Below are 23,601 nucleotides of genomic sequence, written 5' to 3'. Positions count from 1 at the left end.
TATTTTTTTACATACTTAGGTAATGTGATGGGAGCACAAAACAAGACTGTAAAAACTTGAGGAATTAGAGAAAAGTAGGAAAATGGTAACAGTGAAGTCAGACTACTTATAAGGTGTTTGGCTTAAAGAAAGAAAAATGGATGAGTGTGCCAAGTGTTGACAGCATCAAGAGAAAGGATATTTCTGCAGATGGGAGAGAATTGAGAATGTTTATATACTAAAAAAGAAGCCAGTTGAGTGGGAGAGATGGAAGCAGTGAAAATAAGGAAGTTGAAGCCAATCTAAAGAAGGTTAGAAATAGAAGGTAAGATTTAGAAATAAGGGCATGAACTATATAATTTAAATAAATAAATATGGGGAAAATTCATGAATTTAAACTTAAGAATGTGAGAGAAGGAAGAAGCAAACCTCAAATCCATAAAGCAAAAGTTGAGATCATTCTCATTGTTTGGAATGATAATAGGAGATTGAGCAAAATTTTAAATCTTTAGGACATATCAATAAATACAAAGGAAGCATATTTCCTTTGAAGAAGAGCCATAAAGTGTAACATAAATGCAAACAAAAATCTTAAAACCTAAAGAAATGAAATGTAAAAGTAAAGAAATGAAGTGTGAAGGTGAAAATGCAATGAATCTATGTACCAGATTTGTGCATGTTGAAATTTTATTTATTCTCCTTAATACTTTTAACTTTAAAACTTAAATTCAGTGGCCTGAGGCCATGGGTTTCAGAGATAAGATCAACAGAGATAAATGTAGTCTAAGTCCTTCCTTTGGTGAATGGGCAGGGGGCATGGAACCACTCTTTTCTCCATGGACTTAATATATTTAAATAACACCGGTAAGTCTAGCCATTTCAGCTGGAACTGTGTGTGTGTGTGTTTGTGTGTGTGTGTGTGTGTGTGTGTGGTCTTATGATGCCATATTTTTAGCAGAAGACTGAGAGGGAAATACAAATTTTAAGCCAAATGTATTAATCAAACATTGAGAAGTTGGCCGGCAAGAAGAAAAGAGGGTTTACAGTATGGGTTGGGATTGGAACATTTAGGAAAAGCTCTGTACTGATAATAATTGCTAAACGGGGGAAGGAAAAGAAGAAAGATGTAAATTCTTGGCTCTGAGCTCACTCAGGACAAGGAGAAAGAGAAAAATGCTAAAGAATAAGGAATTCCTTCAAAGGAATATGGAAATTAAATCATCCCTGCTGCTCAAACACAATAAAAGCCATCTGCCACCAAAACATCAGTGAGGACACAATGCATTGTGAAGTCTTCAGACAGTAGAAAGACAGAAGCATTCTATCTCGGCACATGGACTATTTAGTACAGGCATGGCATGCCTGCTGCCTGATCCTATTTACCAAAAATGTCATTAAGTCAGGAGGAGTTTAGAAACCTACGAAGATCTGTAAACTAGGAATTGAATGAGCATGGCACAGAAATGTTTGTTTCTAAGGCATGCCCAGGAAAAATGAATTTATCTATTATACCCACTCAGGATTGTGGACTGGTGAAATATATTGATTTCACTTAGAATGTTGTGATATGTTCTTGTGGGCTTCACCAAAGACAATCTGATCTCCTTTCTACACTCTCCCTGATTTGGATCCCAGCCAAGGAGTGTCATCTTTTGGTGATGACTTCCATTTCTCTTCCTTACTTCTGGTCTTTTCACTAGAGCTTCAGCTGCATTACAAGACACATTTTCTTGCTTATCATCTCATATGTAACATAATTAGGTTCATGCACACCTTTTGCCTTTTTCCCCCTGTCCAAATTTCCCAGGCTTCAGAAGCCTTTGGGTACAAACTTGCATATTTGTTAACATTCAAATTTCACTTCGTATCTGCAAAGATAGGACTTCGTTTTGATTGAGAGTTTCTCCAATTCCCCTAAACACTTCTAGGACTCTCCAGAAAGTGTCCCATGTCTCTGAGGCTCTCACAGTGCCACAGGGATGTACACAGCTGGAAAGAATGATTCTTTTCCCTGCTCTACACCATACCCTTCCTCCAGGAGAAATAGATAACATTTCATGGGGCCCTTCAGTGAAAAAGAAATCCTCCCAAATCAGTCTCTAGCCTCTCTACTTTGATGGCTCAGACTTAATCCTTGAACTGGGCCAAGGAACATTTGCCACACCATCCTCTAGTTGCCCCAGTATCACGTGCCTCCCCTAGTCACCCACGCAGAAAACTTTCTCCTCCAAGCAAGTAAAACCCTCAGATACTTGCCTGAAGGAGCTACTAGAGCTAAGTCTCTACGTGACTCTTGTCCAGTTGAGGCACAGCTGGACTTGCCCTCTTAGAAGGCAGTGACACCCAGGCTGTCATTCCTTCAAGCTATAAAACTGGATGCCACTTTTGATAGTGTCTCTTCTATTCCACGTAACCAAACCATCCAAATCTCATTCATTCTTCAGTTTCTCTATGTCTGAGATTAATTTGATGGTGTGCAGAGCCAGCTCATACTGATTGACAAAAGCCAGCTGTTGCTGTCAGGAGTTTGGTGAGCCAGTTGACCTCGAATTGGCAGCTTGAATTCAGTCATTGTGAAAGTATTTACGCCACAGAAAGTGGCAAGTTACCAAATCAGGGCTTTTCCCCCTAGAGAGTCAACTGTTAAATATTTACCAGCACACCACTGGATAAATCCACTATTTTCATGCAGAATGGTACAATTCATTAACACTCAGATTTTCAGAGTAATCTCTCAGCTCTTCTTCTTGCCTTTTTTCCATCTCACATCCACTCATCCAAATCAAATCAGTGAATATTTTAAGATTTACATTAGTTCCTATTGCCAAGGGACTCAAGTACAAAAGTGAAGTCTCCCAATGTGTTGCTGTCAATCTTAAAAAATGGGTTACAAGAGATAATCCATGTAATGCACTTAGCTCAATGCTTTGGGCCATAGAAACCATTCAGTAAATATTGGTTGTTTGTCAGTATTATTTTTATTAGCATTAATTTGCTATGCATTAAGTTCATCTTCACTTGCATTAAAAAAACCCCTCCATATTATTCTTTGATACAGCGAAGTCTTTATCTCTACAAGTTTATTCTCCAGCTGAAATGTCCTCCTATTCTCCTTTCCCTTAACAAATATTTTCAGATGCAGAGCAAACCATACCTTTCTCCAAAAGCATATTCTGAATAACCCCAGACCACAACTATCTCTGCAGTTTCTGAATCCCTTTAGTACTTTTTTTTTTTTTTTCCTAATCAAACCATTAGCACTTGTAAATACAGTACCACTAATATTGTTCTGGGTCTTTATTTTTTGTATGTATATTGTTTTGCACAATAAAGTATGAGTTTCTTAAGAATAAGAAGCTTAATATCAACTTTTGATATTACACACATACTTTCATGCCTGTGGCCTGCATCTAATCTCACCCACTCTCAATAGAATATTATTCATGAGCGTGGATGTTGTGTACAGTGAGCCCTCTCAACGAAGACAATATTAATCAAACATAGTCCATGACTGGTGACCCCGCTATGATCCATTCTACTTTTCACCTGGGGGAAAATAGCACTGTAAGGCAGAAACTGTTACCTCCTTCCAAGCTGTGACCCTTTCAGTACATCCTTATTTTCTTTTATCTCTAAGAACAAATTAAAAATAATTAAAATATGAAGCAGTTTTCATTTATTTTTATTACTTCATAATTCTAGCCGTTTACAACTCATTTAAATGTTGCCCATAAATTTCAAAATTATGTGGCAATAAAAATAATTTAAAAACAGAAGTAAAAACATGCCAATGGCAAATCCTTTCCAAACTTAACATGAACACTGTCAGCAGAAAGGAGGCCCAAACTCAGAAGGGATGAGATGCATCTTACATTGGAATTTCAATGTCATGAATATGCAGACAGAGTCCATCCCCAATAAAGACAGTGAAGGAATTTGCTTTCCATGGCTAAAAACCTCCATGTGACCAAACAGGCCCTGATCCATCTTAGGAGGAAAGCTAAGCACACTGATTACCTACATGTCTATTCGGACTACATTTGTTCCCCTGGGGTCTTTTCAGGATTGAATATTGAATCCATCAATATGTTCTCTATTCAAACCCAGATGAGAAGAGGTTTATGGAAATTTCAAGGTCCAAGATGAAGGTGATGGCACAACCCATACAATTCTAAAAATAAAAGATTCAATTTAGCCCTTTGTTAGCTTAGAGGAGAGAAAAAATTATTTTCTTCCAGAAGATATGTCATATCCACTGTATTTGTATGTAAGATTGAGCAGGGATGTGAGCATATTTTTATGTGTGTGCATGCATTTATTTCATTGATGGACGATTTGATGTGCCATTAATGTAGTCTTTGAGCTATAAGCAACTAGACATAAAGATTGAATAAGTTAGCATGAGCTGTGTGAAAAACACAATGACTTCATCAGCTTCAAATCATTCTCTTTGGACCAGAATTACTCTTAGGGGTTAAAGTATTATTTTCAAAAAGCATTTGCTAATATTCATAGCTAAACCAAAATGAGGGGGAGCATTGAGAAAGCCACACTCTCCTAATACATTAATCAAACAATAATTGCAACAGTGGTTTTTACCACATCAAGGAAATCATAATGTATTTTTGCAGTCTTGACATTCTCATGATTCTAATAATGCCTACAATCTTAGCTAATAACTATGCATGTATTTGTAGAAATAATATACACGTATATATGTATATGTGTATATATATATATATATATATATATATATATATATATATATATAATGTTTTTTTTTTGGCCGCACTGCATGGCATGCAGGATCTTAGTTCCCCGACCGTGGCCCCTGCACTGGAAGCATGGCGCCTTAACCACTGGACCGCCAGGGAAGTCCTAGAAATAATATTTTTATAGGAAATTTTCCATAATCATTATTAACGAAGGGAAGCCTTTTTCTGAGTAACGAAGTAGTCATTAATCACCAGCATGTGCCATTGACTTCAATGATGTTGATACCCCTAACACCATCTGAAGCAAGGCCCATGCAGAGGTGAAATCAGCAGTTAATTGCAGCAGCTAAACTTAACAAAAATGGCTAGTTTCAAAAAGGTTAGTGGAAAGTGAAAGATGTCAGTTGACTTGCATTTATGCCTGGTGATGTAGCAGGAGAACATTAATAAGCACAATTTTTTAGTTAATTAAATTGAATTCTATTACCTGAATTCCTAAGATGAAGATTCTTCCTTCTAAGAAAGAAGTCAAAAGTATTCTTTCAGGCAATCTACATTGCAAAGTCTGCAGTTCCCTGCTTTCAGTCACAAAATTTGTGGACAGGGCAATTGAATTTTCATGGATTGGATTAGTGCTGATTCTAAAGAAGGGAGAGTTTACTACCAACATTGCAATCTATGATAATGAAATGAAATATTTAAATTAAATTTCAGGTTCAGCACAGCTTCACTGCAAGATGGCCCTGGCAGCTGTCTCTGAATTTCTCAATACAGTACATCAACCCCTACATAAATTGCACATTTATGCAAATGAAGCTGTAAAAACACAAGAAGATGGAGTACACATTTCTTCTTTGCCAATCTGAAGCATTGAGTCAAACCACCATAAGAAGAGAAGTATAGTATTTACTTCAAGACATCAACTTTTGGAAAAGATTGCCTATATTATTTTTTTTAAAAAAAAGGAAAGAAGAAATGAAGAAAAAGAAAAAAGAAACAATCACAGTGTAGCCTTTTCTTAAAAGTAGCTCAGTTTGCCATGTACCTCATTCAAATGTAGAAAGAAACCGAAGGCAGAGCCTGTTATCAGAGAAAAAGCTAAAATTGCATTTTAACATCCTTAGATTCAATCTATATCTTTTTCTTCTCTTCTGCTCTTTTTATTCATGGACTCTTTACAACTTCACTCGAAATATGTTACCCAATCACCAACTCTACAAACAGAACTTTCAAAGCCTTACAACTGCACTGAGGAAGCAATTCTAAAAATTCAATACAATGATGAGGAGATATATCCTGTACGTAAAACTCTATTAGCTTCTGATGGTGCTGGAGGGTGAGGTAGAATTAGGGTTTTACTTCATCTACTGATAGCCAGAGTTTGCAGGAAAAAACTTTTACTGCCAAAAAGAATGGAGGACAAAACAATTTAAATTTGGGTACAGATAAAAGTTACACAAGAGCCAATTTTCAAAAGCCAGAGAAAGGTGAGGATCTTTTGAATTTGTCTACACCACCACACAAAGTTTGGGTCCACGATACTGCTACTATCATTCCCATTGCCCCTACTTTTCAGTATCTGTACCACTGTTTCCAACTAAACACAGACAATCAGGACTTCATTCAATGAGGATTTATTAACTGCCTATCCTGTGCTGGTATCATGTTCCATGATCTAGAGGGGAGATAGGGTTGAACACAAATATATATAAACCCAAAAAGTATGAGATATTTGTCTTATGCACAGGGCACCTTGAAAATCCCCTCTGTTATCCATCTTAGACATTAGTCAAGTAGGGTGACTGATGCTAACACTATCTATAAGATAATTTTATATCTTTACCAAAAAGCCAGTAATTTCTTGGCTTGGGGAAAAAAATCAGTAATTTTTTCGATATCATTTGCCCATTTGTATAGTTTTTGTAACTTGTTCAACTATAGAAGTGAGTGTGTTTGCTTTTTAATTTTTTAATGCCATAATTTCCAATAACTTCTACCACTGGTATGGCTCAATTTTAATAATTTTAGCTAATATTAATACAAATAATATTGAGTGCTGACATTCAACCATTGTTATTTTTTCCAACTATTATTTTTTTAAAATCACCTCTATAGATTCCATTTGAATTCCACTAGTTCCATTCAACTAATCTGAATACTATCACATAAGAATTATTTTATTTACATCCAAGTCTACGACTTTGCATCTATATATGCACCTACATAATTTTCAAATAATATATATTTTTCTAAAGTAATTTACAAATAAAGATAATTCATGCAAATAAGACATTTACTTATTTTTCCTATATCATAAATATTTTTCTATGACAATACATACTGGTATAAACCATCCTAATGACTGCAAAATACTTTATTGTAACAACTGCCATAATGAATTAGATAATGCATTTGACTAATTTAACTAATTTGTGGCTAAATACACAAGTTCATTCTAGAACAAATATTCAGTTCTTTTTTATTTTTGGTTCTTTTTTTTTGAATTTATTTATTTTTTTTATACAACAGGTTTTTATTAGTTATCTATTTTATACGTATTAGTGTATATATGTCAATCCCAATCTCCCGATTCATCCCACCACCACCACCCCCCTCTCCCGCTTTCCCCCCTTGGTGTCCATACATTAGTTCTCTACATCTGTGTCTCTATTTCTGCCTTGCAAACCGGTTCATCTGCACCATTTTTCTAGGTTCTATATATATGCGAAAATATACGATATTTGTTTTTCTCTTTCTGACTTACTTCACTCTGTATGACAGTCTCTAGGTCCATCCACATCTCTACAAATAACCCAATTTCATTCCTTTTTATGGCTGAGTAATATTCCGCTGTGTATATGTACCATATCTTCTTTATCCATTCGTCTGTCAATGGGCATTTAGGTTGCTTCCAGGACGTGGTTATTTACAATAGCGCTGCAATGAACATTGGGGTGCATGTGTCTTATTGAATTATGGTTTTCTCTGGGTATATGCCCAGTAGTGGGATTGCTGGGTCGTATGGTAATTCTATTTTTAGTTTTGTTTTTGTTTTTTTTTTTTAAACATCTTTATTGAAGTATAATTGCCTTACAATGGTGTGTTAGCTTCTGCTTTATAACAAAGTTAATCAGTTATACATATACAATATGTTCCCATATCTCTTCCCTCTTGCATCTCCCTCCCTCCCACCCTCCCCATCCCACCCCTCTAGGTGGTCACAAAGCACCGAGCTGATCTCCCTGTGCTATGCGGCTGCTTCCCACTAGCTATCTATTTTACATTTGGTAGTGTATATATGTCCATGACACTCTCTCACCCTGTCACATCTCACCCCACCCCCTCCCCATATCCTCAAGTCCATTCTCTAGTAGGTCTGTGTCTTTATTCCCGTCTTGCCACTAGGTTCTTCATGGCCTTTTTTTTTTTTTTCCTTAGATTCCGTATATATGTGTTAGCATACTGTATTTGTTTTTCTCTTTCTGACTTACTTCACTCTGTATGACAGACTCTAACTCCATCCACCTCATTACAAATACCTCCATTTCATTTCTTTTTATGGCTGAGTAATATTCCATTGTATATATGTGCCACATCTTCTTTATCCATTCATCTGTCGATGGACATTTAGGTTGCTTCCATGTCCTGGCTATTGTAAATAGAGCTGCAATGAACATTTTGGTACATGACTCTTTTTGAATTATGGTTTTCTCAGGGTATATGCCCAGTAGTAGGATTGCTGGGTCGTATGGTAGTTCTATTTGTAGTTTTTTAAGGAACCTCCATACTGTTCTCCTTAGTAGCTGTATCAATTAACATTCCCACCAACAATGCAATACGGTTCGCTTTTCTCCACACCCTCTCCAGCATTTGTAGTTTGTAGATTTTTTTGATGATGCCCATTCTAACTGGTGTGAGGTGATACCTCATTGTAGTTTTGATTTGCATTTCTCTAATAATTAGTGATGTTGAGCAGCTTTTCATATGCTTCTTGGCCATCTGTATGTCTTCTTTGGAGAAATGTCTATTTAGGTCTTCTGCCCATTTTTGGATTGGGTTGTTTGTTTTCTTTAATATTGAGCTGCATGAGCTGTTTATATATTTGGGAGATTAATCCTTTGTCCGTTGATTCGTTTGCAAATATTTTCTCCCATTCTGAGGGTTGTCTTTTCGTCTTGCTTATAGTTTCCTTTGCTGTGCAAAAGCTTTTAAGTTTCATTAGGTCCCACTTGTTTATTTTTGTTTTTATTTCCATTACTCTAGGAGGTGGGGCAAAAAAGATCTTGCTGTGATTTATGTCAAAGAGTGTTCTTCCTATGTTTTCTTCTAAGAGTTTTATAGTGTCTGGTCTTACATTTAAGTCTTTAATCAATTTTGAGTTTATTTTTGTGTATGGTGTTAGGGAGTGTTCTAATTTTACTCTTTTACATGTAGCTGTCCAGTTTTCTCAGCACCACTTATTGAAGAGACTGTCTTTTCTCCATTGTATATCCTTGCCTCCTTCGTCATACATTACTTGACCATAGGTGCGTGGGTTTATCTCTGGGCTTTCTATCCGGTTCCATTGATCTATATTTGTTTTTGTGCCAGTACCATATTGTCTTGATTACTGTAGCTTTTAGTATAGTCTGAAGTCAAGGAGTCTGATTCCTCCAGCTCCATTTTGTTCCTTCAAGATTGCATTGGCTCTTCAGGGTCTTTTGTGTCCCCATATAAATTTTAAGATTTTTTTCTTCTACTTCTGTAAAAAATGGCATTGGTAATTTGATAGGGATTGCATTGAATCTGTAGATTGCTTTGGGTAGTATAGTCATTTTCACAGTGTTGATTCTTCCAATCCAAAAACATGGTATATCTCTCCATCTGTTGGAATCATCTTTAATTTCTTTCATCAGTGTCTTATAGTTTTCTACAAACAGGTCTTTTGCCTCCTTAGGTAGGTTTATTCCTAGGTATTTTATTCTTTTTGTTGCAATGGTAAATGGGAGTGTTTCCTTAATTTCTCTTGCAGATTTTTCATCATTAGTGTATAGGAATGCAAGAGATTTCTGTGCATTAATTTTGTATCCTGCAACTTTACCAAATTCATTGATTAGCTCTAGTAGTTTTCTGGTGGCATCTTTAGGATTATCTATGTGTAGTATCAGGTCATCTACAGGCAGTGACAGTTTTACTTCTCTTTTCCAATTTGTATTCCTTTTATTTCTTTTTCTTCTCTGATTGCCGAGGCTAGGACTTCCGAAACTATGTAGAATGATAGTGGCGAGAGTGGATATCCTTGTCTTGTTCCTGATCTTAGAGGAAATGCTTTCAGTTTTTCACCATTGAGAATGATGTTTGCTGTGGGTTTGTCGTATATGACCTTTATTATGTTGAGGTAGGTTCCCTCTATGCCCACTTTCTGGAGAGTTTTTATTGTAAATCGGTGTTGAATTTTGTCAAAAGCTTTTTCTGCATCTATTGAGATGATCATATGGTTTTTATTCTTCAATTTGTTAATAGGGTGTATCACATTGATTGATTTGTGTATATTGAAGAATCCTTGCATCCCTGGGATAAATCTCACTTGATCATGGTGTATGATCCTTTTAATGTGCTGTTGGATTCTGTTTGCTAGTATTTTGTTGAGGATTTTTGCGTCTATATTCATCAGTGATATTGGTCTGTAGTTTTCTTTTTTCGTAGTATCTTTGTCTGGTTTTGGTATCAGGGTGATGGTGGCCTCGTAGAATAAGTTTGCGAGTGTTCCTTCCTCTGCAACTTTTTGGAAGAGCTTGAGAAAGATGAGTCTTAGCTCTTCTCTAAATGTTTGATAGAATTCACATGTGAACCCATCTGGTCCTGGACTTTTGTTTGTTGGAAGATTTTTAATCACAGTTTCAATTTCATTACTTGTGATTGGTCTGCTCATATTTTCTATTTCTTCCTGGTTCAGTCTTGGAAGGTTATATCTTTCTAAGAATTTGTCCATTTCTCCCAGGTTGTCCATTTTATTGGCATAGAGTTGCTTGCAGTAGTCTCTTAGGATGCTTTGTATTTCTGTGGTGTCCATTGTAACTTCTCCTTTTTCATTTCTAATTTTATTGATCTGAGTCCTCTCCCTCTTTTTCTTGATGAGTCTGGCTAAAGGTTTATCAATTTTGTTTATCTTCTCAAAGAACCAGCTTTTAATTTTATTGATCTTTGCTATTGTTTTCTTTGTTTCTATTTCATTTAGTTCTGCTCTGATCTTTATGATTTCCTTCCTTCTACTAACTTTGGGTTTTGTTTGTTGTTCTTTCTCTAGTTCCTTTAGGTGTAAGGTTAGATTGTTTATTTGAGATTTTTCTTTTTTCTTGAGTTAGGATTGTATTGCTATAAACTTCCCTCTTAGAACTGCTTTTGCTGCATCCCATAGATTTTGGATCATTGTGTCTTCATTGTCATTTTTCTCTAGGTATTTTTTCATTTCCTCTTTGATTTCTTCAGTGGTCTCTTCATTATTTAGCAACGTATTGTTTAGCTTCCAAGTGTTTGTGTTGTTTACGTTTTTTCCCCCCTGTAATTTATTTCTAATCTCATAGTGTTGTGCTCAGAAAAGGTTCTTGATATGGTTTCAATGTTCTTAAATTTACCAAGGCTTGCTTTGTGACCCAAGATGTGATCTATCCTGGAGAATGTTCCATGTGCAATTGAGAAGAAAGTGTAATCTGCTGTTTTCGGATGGAATGTCTTATAAATATCAATTAAATCTATCTGGTCTATTGTGTCATTTAAAGCTTTTGTTTCCTTATTTATTTTCATTTTGGATGATCTGTCAACTGGTGTAAGTGAGGTGTTAAAGTCCCCCACTATGATTGTGCTGTCGATTTCCTCTTTTATAGCTGTTAGCAGTTGCCTTATGTATTGAGGTGCTCCTATATTGGGTGCATATATATTTATAAATGTTATATCTTCTTCTTGGATTGATCCCTTGATCATTATGTAGTGTACTTCCTTGTCTCTTGTAACATTCTTTATTTTAAAGTCTATTTTATCTGATATGAGTATTACTACCCAGATTTCTTTTGATTTCCATTTGCATGGAATATCTTTTTCCATCCCCTCACTAGCAGTCTGTATGTGTCCCTAGGTCTGAAGTGGGTCTCTTGTAGACAGCGTATGGATGAGTGTTGTTTTTGTATCCATTCAGTAAGCCTGTGTCTTTTGGTTGGAGTATTTAATCCATTCACATTTAAGGTGATTATCGATATGTATCTTTCTATTACCATTTTCTTAATTGTTTTGGGTTTGTTTTTGTAGGTCCTTTTCTCCTCTTGTGTTTCCCACTTAAAGAAGTTCCTTCTGGGAAGTACTTATTTGTGTGCATGTGTGCACTTATTTATCTAAGTGCTAAACTTGTTGTAGAGCTGGTTTGGTGGTGCTGAAGTCTCTTAGCTTTTGCTTGTCTGTAAAGCTTTTGATTTCTCCGTTGAATACAAATAAGATCCTTGCCAGGTAGAGTAATCTTGGTTGTAGGTTCTTCCCTTTCATCACTTGAAATATATTGTGCCGCTCCATTCTGGCTTGCAGAGTTTCTGCTGAGAAACTGGCTGCTAACCTTATGAGACTTCCCTTGTATGTTTGTCATTTTTCCCTTGTTGCTTTTAATAATTTTTCTTTGTCTTTAATTTTTGTCAGTTTGATTACTATATGTCTCTGCATGTTTCTCTTTGGGTTTATCCTGCTTGGGACTCTCTGTGATTCCTGGACTTGGGTGGTCTTTCCTTTCCCATGTTAGGGAAGTTTTCAACTATAATCTCTTCAAATATTTTCTCAGGTCCTTTCTCTCTCTCTTCTCCTTCTGGGACCCCTAAAATGCGAATGTTGGTGTGTTTAATGTTGTCCCAGAGGTCTCTTAGGCAGTCCTCATTTCTTTTCATTCTTCTTTCTTTATTCTGTTGTGCAGCAGTGAATTCCACCATTCTGTCTTCCAGGTTACTTACCCATTCTTCTGCCTCAGTTATTCTACTATTGATTCCTTCTAGTGTATTTTTAATTTCAGTTATTGTATTGTTCATCTCTGTTGGTTTGTTCTTTAATTCCTCTAGGTGTTTGTTCTTTAATTCTTCTATGTCTTTGTTAAACATTTCTTGTATCTTCTCAATCTTTGCTTCCATTCTTTTTCCAAGGTCTTGGATCATCTTCACTATCATTATTCTGAATTCTTTTTTCTGGAAGGTTGCCTACCTCCACTTCATTTAATTGTTTTTCTGGGGTTTTATCTTGTTCCGTTATCTGGTACATAGCCGTCTGCCTTTTCATTTTGTCTTTCTGAGAATGTGATTTTCATTCCACAGGCTGCAGGATTTTAGTTCTTCTTGCTTCTGCCATCTGCCCTCTGACGGATGAGGCTATCTAAGAGGCTTGTGCAAGCTTCCTGATGGGAGGGACTGGTGGAGGGTAGAGCTGGGTGTTGCTCTGGTGGGCAGAGATCTGTAAAACTTTAATCCATTTGTCTGCTGATGGGTGGGGCTGAGTTCCCTCCCTGTTGGTTGTTTGGCCTGAGGCAGTCTAGCACTGGAGCCTACAGGCCCTTTGGTGGGGCCAATGGTGGACTCCAGGAGGACACACACAAATAAGTACTTCCCAGAACTTCTGCTGCCAGTGTCCTTGTCCCTGCAGTGACTCACAGCCACCCCCTGCCTCTGTAGGAGACCCTCCAACACTAGGTCTGGTTCAGTCTCCTATGGGGTCACTGCTCCTTCCCCTTGGGTCCTGATGTGCACACTGCTTTGTGTGTGTCTTCCAAGAGTGGAGTCTCTGTTTCCCCCAGTCTTGTCAAAGTCCTGCAATCAAATCCCACTAGCCTTCAAAGTCTGATTCTCTGGGAATTCCTCCTCCCATTGCTGGACCCCCAGGTTGGGAAGCCTGACGTGGGGCTCAGAACCTTCATTCCAGTAGGTGGACTTCTGTGGTATAAGTGTTCTCCAGTTTGTGAGTCACCCACCCAGCAGTTATGGGATTTGATTTTATTGTGATTGCGCCCCTCGTACCGTCTCATTGTGGCTTCTCCTTTTTCTTTGAATGTGGGGTATTTTTTGGTGAGTTCCAGTGTCTTCCTGTCAATGATTGTTCAGCAGTTAGTTGTGATTCCGGTGCTCTCACAAGAGGGAGTGAGCTCACATACTTCTACTCCACCATCTTGAACCAATCCCCCAAATATTCAGTTCTTATTATTCAGATCTTACTATGGATCATGCACTGTTCTAGGAATTCAAAACAGAGCAAAGAACAAACACAAAATTTTTGCCCTCTTGGAGCTAACATCCTAGTTTTGTTTCTACTCCAAAAAAATTTCATACTTAATTTCAAAAAGCCTTTGAGCTGCAGAGAAATTCAACAATAAATTCTGTGTATAAAGTAAGCACAAAGATTGCATTGTGGTTTGGGATTACCAAGAGGTTCCTTGAGGGGCAGGGTGTTTCTGCCTCCATATAATCTAATCCTTCAGTATCTATTCCCAAACCACCTCCAAATAAAGAGAATCAAAGAAGGAGGTGGAGGAGGATGCTCTGTAATTGCAGCTTCAAGATGTCTCTCCTCCAACCCTTCCCTCCATTCCAGTAAGACTGTTTTCTTTGGTTCTTCCTATGTAGAAAATCTGGAACACTGACTGAACAATGATGACCTGAAGAACTTGTCCCTGTTTCAAGATTTGTTCCTTCCCTCTAATTGGTTGCAGGACACCTTTATTTTAAATGAGCTCTCACATACTGGGTTGTCAGCACAACCCACTCACAATTGAGTATCCTACATTTTTTATAGTATCCCTCCAGCTCTCTGTACTTGTATGTGTTTGTGTGTGTATAAATATCTATATCTATCTATCTATATAGATAGATAGATATAGATATTTTAACCCAAAGAGGTTAAAATTCATCATTAAAAAGATGAACACGTCTGAAAACTCCAATTCGAAAAGATACATGCATCCCAATGTTCACAGCAGCACTATTTACAATAGCCAAGACATGGAAGCAACTAAATGTCCATTGACAGATGAATTGATAAAGAAGATGTATATATATATATATATATATATATATATATATATATATATATATACACAATGGAATATTACTCAGCCATAAAAAGGAATGAAATAATGCCATTTGCAACAACATGGATGGACCTGGAGATTATCATACTAAATGAGGTAATTCTGACAGAGAAAGACAAATATCATATGATATCACTTACATGTGGAATGTATGTATCTAAAAAAATGATAAAAATGAACTTATTTACAAAACAGAAATAGACTCACAGACATAGAAAACAAACTTATGGGTACCAAAGGGGAAAGTGGGGGAGGGATAAATTAGGAGTTTGGGAATAACAGATACACACAACTACATATAAAATAGACAAACAACGAGGACCTGCTATATATTACAGGGAACTATATTCAATATCTTATAATAACTATAATGGAAAAGAATCTGAAAAAGTATATATATATATATATATATATATATATATATATATATATACACACACACACATACACACTTTGCTGTACGCCTGAAACTAACACATTATAAATCAACTGTACTTCAATAAAAATAAATATTTTTTTTAATAGATGAACATGTCTGACAAGCCTGGATAGCTTTTCTACTGAATAGACCACATTTTTGTAATACACGGGCCCTATCCTTGACTCTGAAACTCCTTTTAATGTGTCTAGCCTTGTTATGCCAGTTTTCTGGGTATGAGAACAGCAAGGGTAATGGTACCAGAAACTCAACTGAATGTTGGTGGTGTGACCACAGTAAACATAACATGGTGAGGAAAGACTTTCTTCTCTCCAGCTCAGCAACTCCCTCCACACATGCAAACACTGACCTCAAGAAAAGATGGTATTACCAGTGAACACTAAGTAGACAGGGACGTCAGCAGACATTAGGAAACCACCTGACATAAAGGTGGCACTATGTGGCACTGGTTTGAGTCCTCTGGTTCTCCTTCTGCAAGGTCCTAGGAACCAGATGTGGTACTTTAGATGATGCCTCAGGAACAGAGAAACTGTTCCCTTGGCTGTGAATGCTGCAGCTTTCAGGAGTGGTACAACAGGATGTGGAGAGAGTCCCCAGCTTGACAGGGAGGTGATCCAATCCAAAGCATTGGCTTATGTTTATACCTGGGCATGCTTCAGATTCAAGGAGCCACACCTGGGCTCTGGACACCAATGAAAGTGAGGTCAGATTGGGGCTGAACTATGGGTGAGCCCCCTCAGGATTTGGAATGCTCTATGAGGGCTGTCCCTGGGGCAGAGAGAGGACATACGTTGAGTGGTAAGGAGGGAGGACAGTCACATTAATTTTTATTTTAAAAAGAATTATTGTGACCTTTGTTTGTTCTCCAAGCTGATGAAGTAGTGCATTTATGCTACATGAAATAGCTCTTATTGAAAAATATGTATTTTTTTCATGTGCTCTCAGTAAAGCATTCAACAATGCTGCAGAGAATCACATACACAAGCATGCATATACAGATTATATATATATAATATACAGACTACATATATATACAGACTATATATATAATTATATATATAAATTATATATTTTTTTATATATATATAAAATTATATTTATAAATAATGTTTTCAGGAACTTACATTAGGAACATAGAATATATACAAGTATTTACATGCAGAATTTGACTACACTGAAATTTGACTACTACTACTCTGAAATTTACTTTAAGCTATTTAAAGGAGTAAATTTATACCACGCAATTAATAGAATTTCTTTCTAATTTAAGTCAAAGAGGCCATAGAGCAATTATACTAATTCCATTTCTGTAAAAATTCTTCTAAATTATAAATCCAAAAGCCACTCCCAAAGGAGTCTTATTTTAGATTTAAACTGCTCAAGACAGGTCATTACAAACAAAAAACAAAAAAACAGCAATGTGCAGAAAAAATTTTTTTCTTTCAAAAATATTTTTTAAATATTTAAATCATCTAGGTTTTAATTCATAATTTTAAATATATACATTTAAAATTAGCAATGCATACTCTAATAATTTGAAAGATTTCTAAGAAAATATATAATTTTTCTCTTAAAGTTCCCAAATGTTGGGAATTTTTCTGTTCTTTCATTATTATTCAACTCAAAGGAATAAATCCTGTTTGAAATATGACTCTGATCAAGAAAGACAAGGAAAGACTGAGGAAATTTTTACACATCGGGAGAGACTAAGTAGATTTGAAGACGGAATGCTATGTGGGATTCTCGATTGGATTCTGTGACCAAGAAAAAGGACATGAATGGGAAAATTGTTGGGATTCAAATACCATCTATAGTTTAGTTAATAGCATTTTGCCAATATTAATTTCTTGGTTTTGATCATTGTACTATGTTTATGTAATATGTTAACATTAGGGGAAGCTGGGTGAAGGGTATATAGGAATTCTCTATATTATTTTTGCAAATTTTCTGTAAGTCTAAAATGATTCCAAATTAACAGTGTAAACCAAATCCTTGGGCAGAAATGTCCTTTGTTTCCTTATGCAATTGGGTGGATTTTAGCTGTAAGTGAAATATCCCTCTGCAGCATGCCTGAGGGAAGATCTTGTGATAATGAGAAAACTAATTCCTCACCACCTTCAGAACACTGATTTGATGGCATCTTTTGCATAAATAAAAATATATTTTTTATCTTAATAAACAAAACATTTAAAAATTCAGCAACTAATGACTTCTAAAAACTGTGCTAATAATAATGATGATTGAAACTACTACATCGCAGGCTGTATCCTCTGCATTGTTATGTTAAGCTATAATTACCATGTTTTTTCTCCAGTCATTTTTCATTTTAAAATTTTAAGTAAAAAGTGCTTTCACAGATTGCATTCCACAGCGTTCTTTGGGACCTGGTCATAACACCATAAAGTACAGCAGAATCAGGAAATGTAGGCTAAAGGGGCCCTACCTAAGAGGGTTTGCTAAGAAATGACTAATGGATTTCAGTATGAAACAGTTTCATTTTAAGTTTATCCCAAGAGCATTAGCCCCGAGGGCTACGTTATTGGGAAGTTTAAATTCAGTCTGCTTTCACTGTGAATTGAATGCAAAGGCCATAATTAAGGCCTGTTTTCAGATTCCTAAATTTTAGCTTCTCTAAATTATCTTTGGTCGGCCAACACACCCTTAAAAGGATGAGATATACTATCTAAGAATTAGGATTGCCTTTATGGTAGAAAGTAAGCAACTTTGTTATTTTAAGGTCACAATATATCTATCACTCCTTACCCAAGTCAACCCTCCTTCTGGCCTTCCTCGTGACATCGTTCTACGCTTCTGATTCTCACTTGGCTTAAATTTTCTCATAGCAGCAGGCTCAAAGGAAAAGCAAACATAGTACTTAGAAGTGCACCTATGTGTATAGTCATCCACCAGTTGACAAACTAATAAGACTTAGTTCAGCAGATTGGCTAGTTTTTAACTCAAGAGAGAAAGAGGACTACTGCAGGAGAAGGAAAACTTGAAAGTCTAAAAGTATAAGCTTCTGTTCACAGATGAGGGTAGGAGTAGGAGACTCAGAACCTGGGGAAGAGGGAGAGGAGGCAGCAGAGGCACTAATGCCAACTTACCTGCTTACAACTGTCTGGAAGAAAGCCTTCTAAGACTCCATCTCAAAGGTGATGATGGCGCTTCTCTGAAGCAGTCAGGATGCCACCAAGTTGTGCTGTGTAGAGAGGAAAAAACAAATTCACAGCTGTGAATTGTCTTGTTCCAGATCTCAGCCAATGCAAAACACAAGATGCTACCTAAAATATTAACACAATTTACTTGGACCTCTGAGCTCAAATAAAAATAAATGCCAAGGAACACTGTCATAAAGTCAATAAATGCTGACTAATGGCTATTGTTGAAGGGAAAAAATAGCTCTGAAGTTGTTTTGAAACCACAAATATCCCATCAAAAGTTACAATACAGTGTATGTATTGCCAAGGTAATCTTCTCCCCACTAGAATGACAGAATCAGACAAAAATAAAATGTTAGAAAAAAACACGAAGAAATTAGACAGTTGATCTATTACAAACTTTATTTTAGAGCTTTGGGTAGTAGAGGTAAACTAATGCCTCTAGCCTTTTGAAAGCATCTTTTCCCTACACTTTGCCAGTCCCTCCAGGAAACTTCTTGTCAGTCTTTGTGCCACTGTTTGCATCTCCAGCTGGCTTTCCAATTTCTTGAAACTACTTGGAAGAAACCATTACACCTTCTCAGAATGAAAATTTTAATTGGTATAAACAAAATGGTCATATGATTTCAACACCTTCCCTTTCCACAGTGCTTTTACCAAAACTATTTAACTGATTATCCTTCTAAGGATTTGGCCCAAACATAATCAGAGCTTCTTTGTTGGAACAATTTGCCACCTTTAAAAAAATAAGTTGGCAGGAGTGGCTTGCTTTTATGTTATCTTATTTGTATTGGGTTTTTTTTTTCATGGATAATACTTTTGGAGTCAAACTCAGTCCTATGCACCTGTGACACTGAACCCAGGGTTCCCACCACTCTAGGCACAAATGGCTGCCTAGGTATGTGACCTGTGTAGTCACTCACGGCCTCACGTTCATAAGTGCCCTGGGCTTGGTTTAATGGTCTGCTGTCACCATCTGAAAATTCTTAATAATTTTTTGAGCAGGGGCCCTGCATTTTCATTCTGCACTGGGTCCTGCAAATTATGTACTTGGCTCGAGGTAACACCTTAATTAAACAAATCCCTGCCAGAAGACCCTGCTCTATAGCCTGCCTAAGTCCCCAGAATTCCTACCAGGTTAGGCCTGATCCTGAAGATACTAAGAGAGTCATTTTTTCAGAATATTAGTACAGATTTGCTTCTTAGCTGGAGCCAACTGTAAAAGGACCAGGTAAGCAATGGGAGGAGGAGGAAGGGTATATAAGAAGGAAGGTGTAGGAAAACTCTTGGAAAATGTTTTTAAGATAGACACAGCATTTGGGGGGTTTCTAAATGACAGAAGTGAATTCTAAATATCACTCTCTATGAACATATACGATAATCAGAGTCAGTTAGTACTGAAAAAGCAAATAAACAATTTTAACTTGATGATCATAACTTAAAAATTAGAAGGGACTTTAGAAATCATTTAGTTAAACCTTTTCATATTTCTGTTTCATCAGGAATGTGAAGACGATAAAGCCCACCGGCTCACATATAGTTAGGATTTCAGCAGTGATGAAAATCTAGGTGTTCTTGTTCCCAACCCAGGGTGCTATCAAGCACATCACTCAGCCTCTGAAAAAGTAAATGTCCTTCATAAAGCTGGTCCAACACAGAAACAGTTGTGATGTTGCTAAGAATGGGCCCAAGGTATCACCCACGCCTTTACAAAGTCTCCTCCCGTATAAAGTACTCAAGAGCTTGTGTGAATTCTGTGAACACCAAAGCCAGATTCTGCCTGGCTGGCCTTGAGAGTGGTGTCATTGTGGATTTACACTATTACAATGGGGTTGAGGTACGATAGTGTGGACAGTTTTAAAGTATATTTTTCAAAGTATTTTTCATACAAAGTGTATACTGTGGCTCTCACTATATATAGTCTTGTATTTTTGACTTGTTTAAATATTGCCAGTTCTGAATAGTGGTTCTGTCTTTATTTGTAAGCAAATGTGGCATGTGATGCCCCAAAAAACACATTTTTCCTTTCCAGACACTTTCCGTATTTATTATTGATTTTATGGGGGGGGGGGGGGAGTGCGAGTGGGCATCGGCTGTATGTGAAATTTAAGAACAAAGAAAGAGTCCAGTTCTGGTTTTGTGGTGAAGTTAGAGCTCCCTCCAGTGATCTGTCCGGCTGACTGAACTTCAAAACACCCTTCCTTTCCAACTGTTCCTCAGTGCATACAAATAAATTTAAGCTTTAGCGTTTTTAATGCAGACTTTTTCCCTTTTAAAAATTAAACTCAGCTGGTAAATACATTAATATTGATTTCTCCTAAAATCTTGTTAAATATCTGTATTCATTTTTCCTCTAGTAGAACATTTAGAGGGTAGAATCAATAAAATAAAACATGGTCAAGGAATTTTGGCAGAGAGTCTGTTCATGTATTGTTATTATTTATAAACTTTTATGACTCTGCAGGTGAGAGTGAACTTTTGCAGTCATTAGCAAACAAAGGAACTGGATAGGATAAGTGCCCTACCATTCACACTGGGGTTATTTATATTTCAGAGGCTTTTTAAATGAACCGAAATAACATTTTAGATTTATCACAGCCACCTTTAGCATTCCTCTAATAAACTGTCTTCTATTTACTGGCTTCTACAAGCCAAGCATAACGTTGTCCATATCAGTGATGCCATATAACTCGATCAACTACAGGTAGTATCCAAAGGGATACAAGAATAATTCATGAAACTAACTAAGGGCCAAGTGGCTATTAAATCAACTTTGTCTGGGAAAATTAGTTACGATTTTCATTTATTTTCATTTTGGATGATCTGTCCATTGGTGAAAGTAGGGTGTTAAAGTCCCCCACTATTATTGTGTTACTGTCGATTTCCCCTTTTATGGGTGTTAGCATTTGCCTTATGTATTGAGGTGCTCCTGTTGGGTGCATAAATATTTACAATTGTTATATCTTCTTCTTAGATGGATCCCTTCATCATTATGTAGTGTCCTTCTTTGTCTCTTGTAATAATCTTTATTTTAAAGTCTATATTATCTGATATGAGACTTGCTACTCCAGCTTTCTTTTGATTTCCATTTGCATGGAATATCTTTTTCCATCCCCTCACTTTCAGTCTGTATGTGTCCCTAGGTCCGAAGTGGGTCTCTTGTAGACAGTATATATATGGGTCTTGTTTTTGCATCCATTCAGCCAGTCTATGTCTTTTGGTTGGAGCATTTAATCCATTTACATTTAAGGTAATTATGGATATGTATGTTTCTATTACCATTTTCTTAATTGTTTTGGGTTTGTTATTGTAGGTCTTTTCCTTCTCTTGTGTTTCCTGCCTAGAAAAGGTCCTTTAGCATCTGTTGTAAAGCTGGTTTTGTGGTGCTGAATTCTCTTAGCTTTTCCTTGTCTGTAAAGGTTTTAATTTCTCTATCAAATCTGATTGAGATCCTTGCTGGGTAGAGTAATCTTGGTTGTAGGTTTTTCCCTTTCATCACTTTAAATACGTCCTGCCACTCCCTTCTGGCTTGTAGAGTTTCTGCTGAAAGATCAGCTGTTAACCTTATAGGGATTCCCTTGTATGTTATTTGTTGTTTTTCCCTTGCTGCTTTTAATATTTTTTCTTTGTATTTAATTTTTTATAATTTGATTAATATGTGTCTTGGTACGTTTCTCCTTGGATTTATTCTGTATGGGACTCTCTGTGCTTCCTGGACTTGATTAACTATTTCCTTTCCCATATTAGGGAAGTTTTCAACTATAATCTCTTCAAATATTTTCTCAGTCCCTTTCTTTTTCTCTTCTTTTTTTGGGACCCCTATAATTCGAATGTTGGTGTGTTTAATGTTGTCCCAGAGGTTTCTCAGACTGTTCTCAATTCTTTTCATTCTTTTTTCTTTATTCTGCTCTGTGGTAGTTATTTCCACTATTTTATCTTCCAGGTCACTTATCCGTTCTTCTGCCTCAGTTACTCTGCTATTGAGTTCTTCTAGAGAATTTTTAATTACATTTACTGTGTTGTTCATCATTGTTTGTTTGCTCTTTAGTCCTTCTAGGTCCTTGTTAAACGTTTCTTGTATTTTCTCCTTTGTATTTCCAAGATTTTGGATCATCTTTACTATCATTACTCTGAATTCTTTTTCAGGTAGACTGCTTATTTCCTCTTCATTTGTTTGGTTTGTTCGGTTTTTACCTTGCTCCTTCATCTGCTGTGTGTTTCTCTGTCTTCTCATTTTGCTTAACTTAGTGTCTTTGGGGTCTCCTTTTCACAGGCTGCAGTATCGTAGTTCCCGTTGTTTTTGGTGTCTGCCCCCAGTGGCTAAGGTTGGTTCCGTGGATTGTGTAGGCTTCCTTGTGGAGGGGACTAGTGCCTCTGTTCTGGTGGATGAGGCTGGATCTTGTCTTTCTGGTGGGCAGGACCATGTCAGGTGGTGTGCTTTGGGGTGTCTGTGACCTTATTATGATTTTAGGCAGCCTCTCTGCTAATGGGTGGGGTTATGTTCCTGTCTTGCTAGTTATTTGGCATAGGGTATCCAGCACTGTAGCTTGCTGGTCGTTGAGTGGAGCTGGGTCTTAGTGTTGAGATGGAGATCTCTGGGATAGCTTTCGCTGTTTGATATTACGTGGAGCCGGGAGGTCTCTGGTGGATCAATGTCCTGAACTTGGCTCTCCCACCTCAGAGGCAGAGGGCTGACACCCGGCCAGAGCATCAAGACCCTCTCAGCCACACGGCTCAAAAGAAAAGGGAGGAAAGAAAGAAAGAAAGAAAGAAAGAAAACAATAAGTTAAAGTTACTAAAATAAAAAATAATTATTAAAAATAAAAAATATTAAAAAGTAATAAAATAAAAGAAAGAAGAGAGCAACCAAACCAAAAAACAAATCCACCAATGATAACAAGCACTAAAAACTGTACTTAAATTAAAAAAAAAAATTGACAGGCAGAACCCTAGGACAAATGGTAAAAGCAAAGCTATACAGACAAAATCACACACAGAAGCATACATATACACACTCAAAAAAAGAGACAAAGAAAAAAAAAAAAAAAAAAAAAAAAAATATATATATATATATATATATATATATATATATATATATATATAAAATTGCTCCCAAAGTCCACCGCCTCAATTTTGGGATGATTCGTTGTCTATTCAGGTATTCCACAGATGCAGGTACATCAAGTTGACTGTGGAGCTTTAATCCGCTGCTTCTGAGGCTGCTGGGAG

At 36.7% G+C, this 23,601-nt stretch overlaps 1 protein-coding gene and 1 long non-coding RNA gene across 7 annotated transcripts in view; one reads left to right on the top strand and one right to left on the bottom strand.

Moving 5' to 3' along the window:
• The window catches only part of LOC309632498 (uncharacterized protein), a 615,011-nt gene that overhangs the window by 432,398 nt on the left and 159,012 nt on the right, over window positions 1–23,601 (bottom strand). For 5 of the 6 annotated variants that reach the window (XR_014246932.1, XR_014246933.1, XM_082400157.1 and 2 more), the window contains one exon: window positions 18,319–23,105. The gene's annotated coding sequence lies outside the window, so the exon portion shown is untranslated. The remainder of the gene's footprint in view (window positions 1–18,318; window positions 23,106–23,601) is intronic. The other variant, XR_014246934.1, reaches the window with a different exon arrangement.
• The window catches only part of LOC309632550, a 385,961-nt gene that overhangs the window by 229,589 nt on the left and 132,771 nt on the right, over window positions 1–23,601 (top strand). The gene's annotated exons all lie outside the window — the stretch shown is intronic.

This window comes from Balaenoptera borealis, assembly GCF_965194805.1.
Source record: "Balaenoptera borealis genome assembly, chromosome: 7".
Classification (NCBI taxonomy): domain Eukaryota; kingdom Metazoa; phylum Chordata; class Mammalia; order Artiodactyla; family Balaenopteridae; genus Balaenoptera; species Balaenoptera borealis.
The sequence above is the reverse complement of the archived record's forward strand: the minus strand, read 5'-3'. Positions and strand labels throughout refer to the sequence as shown.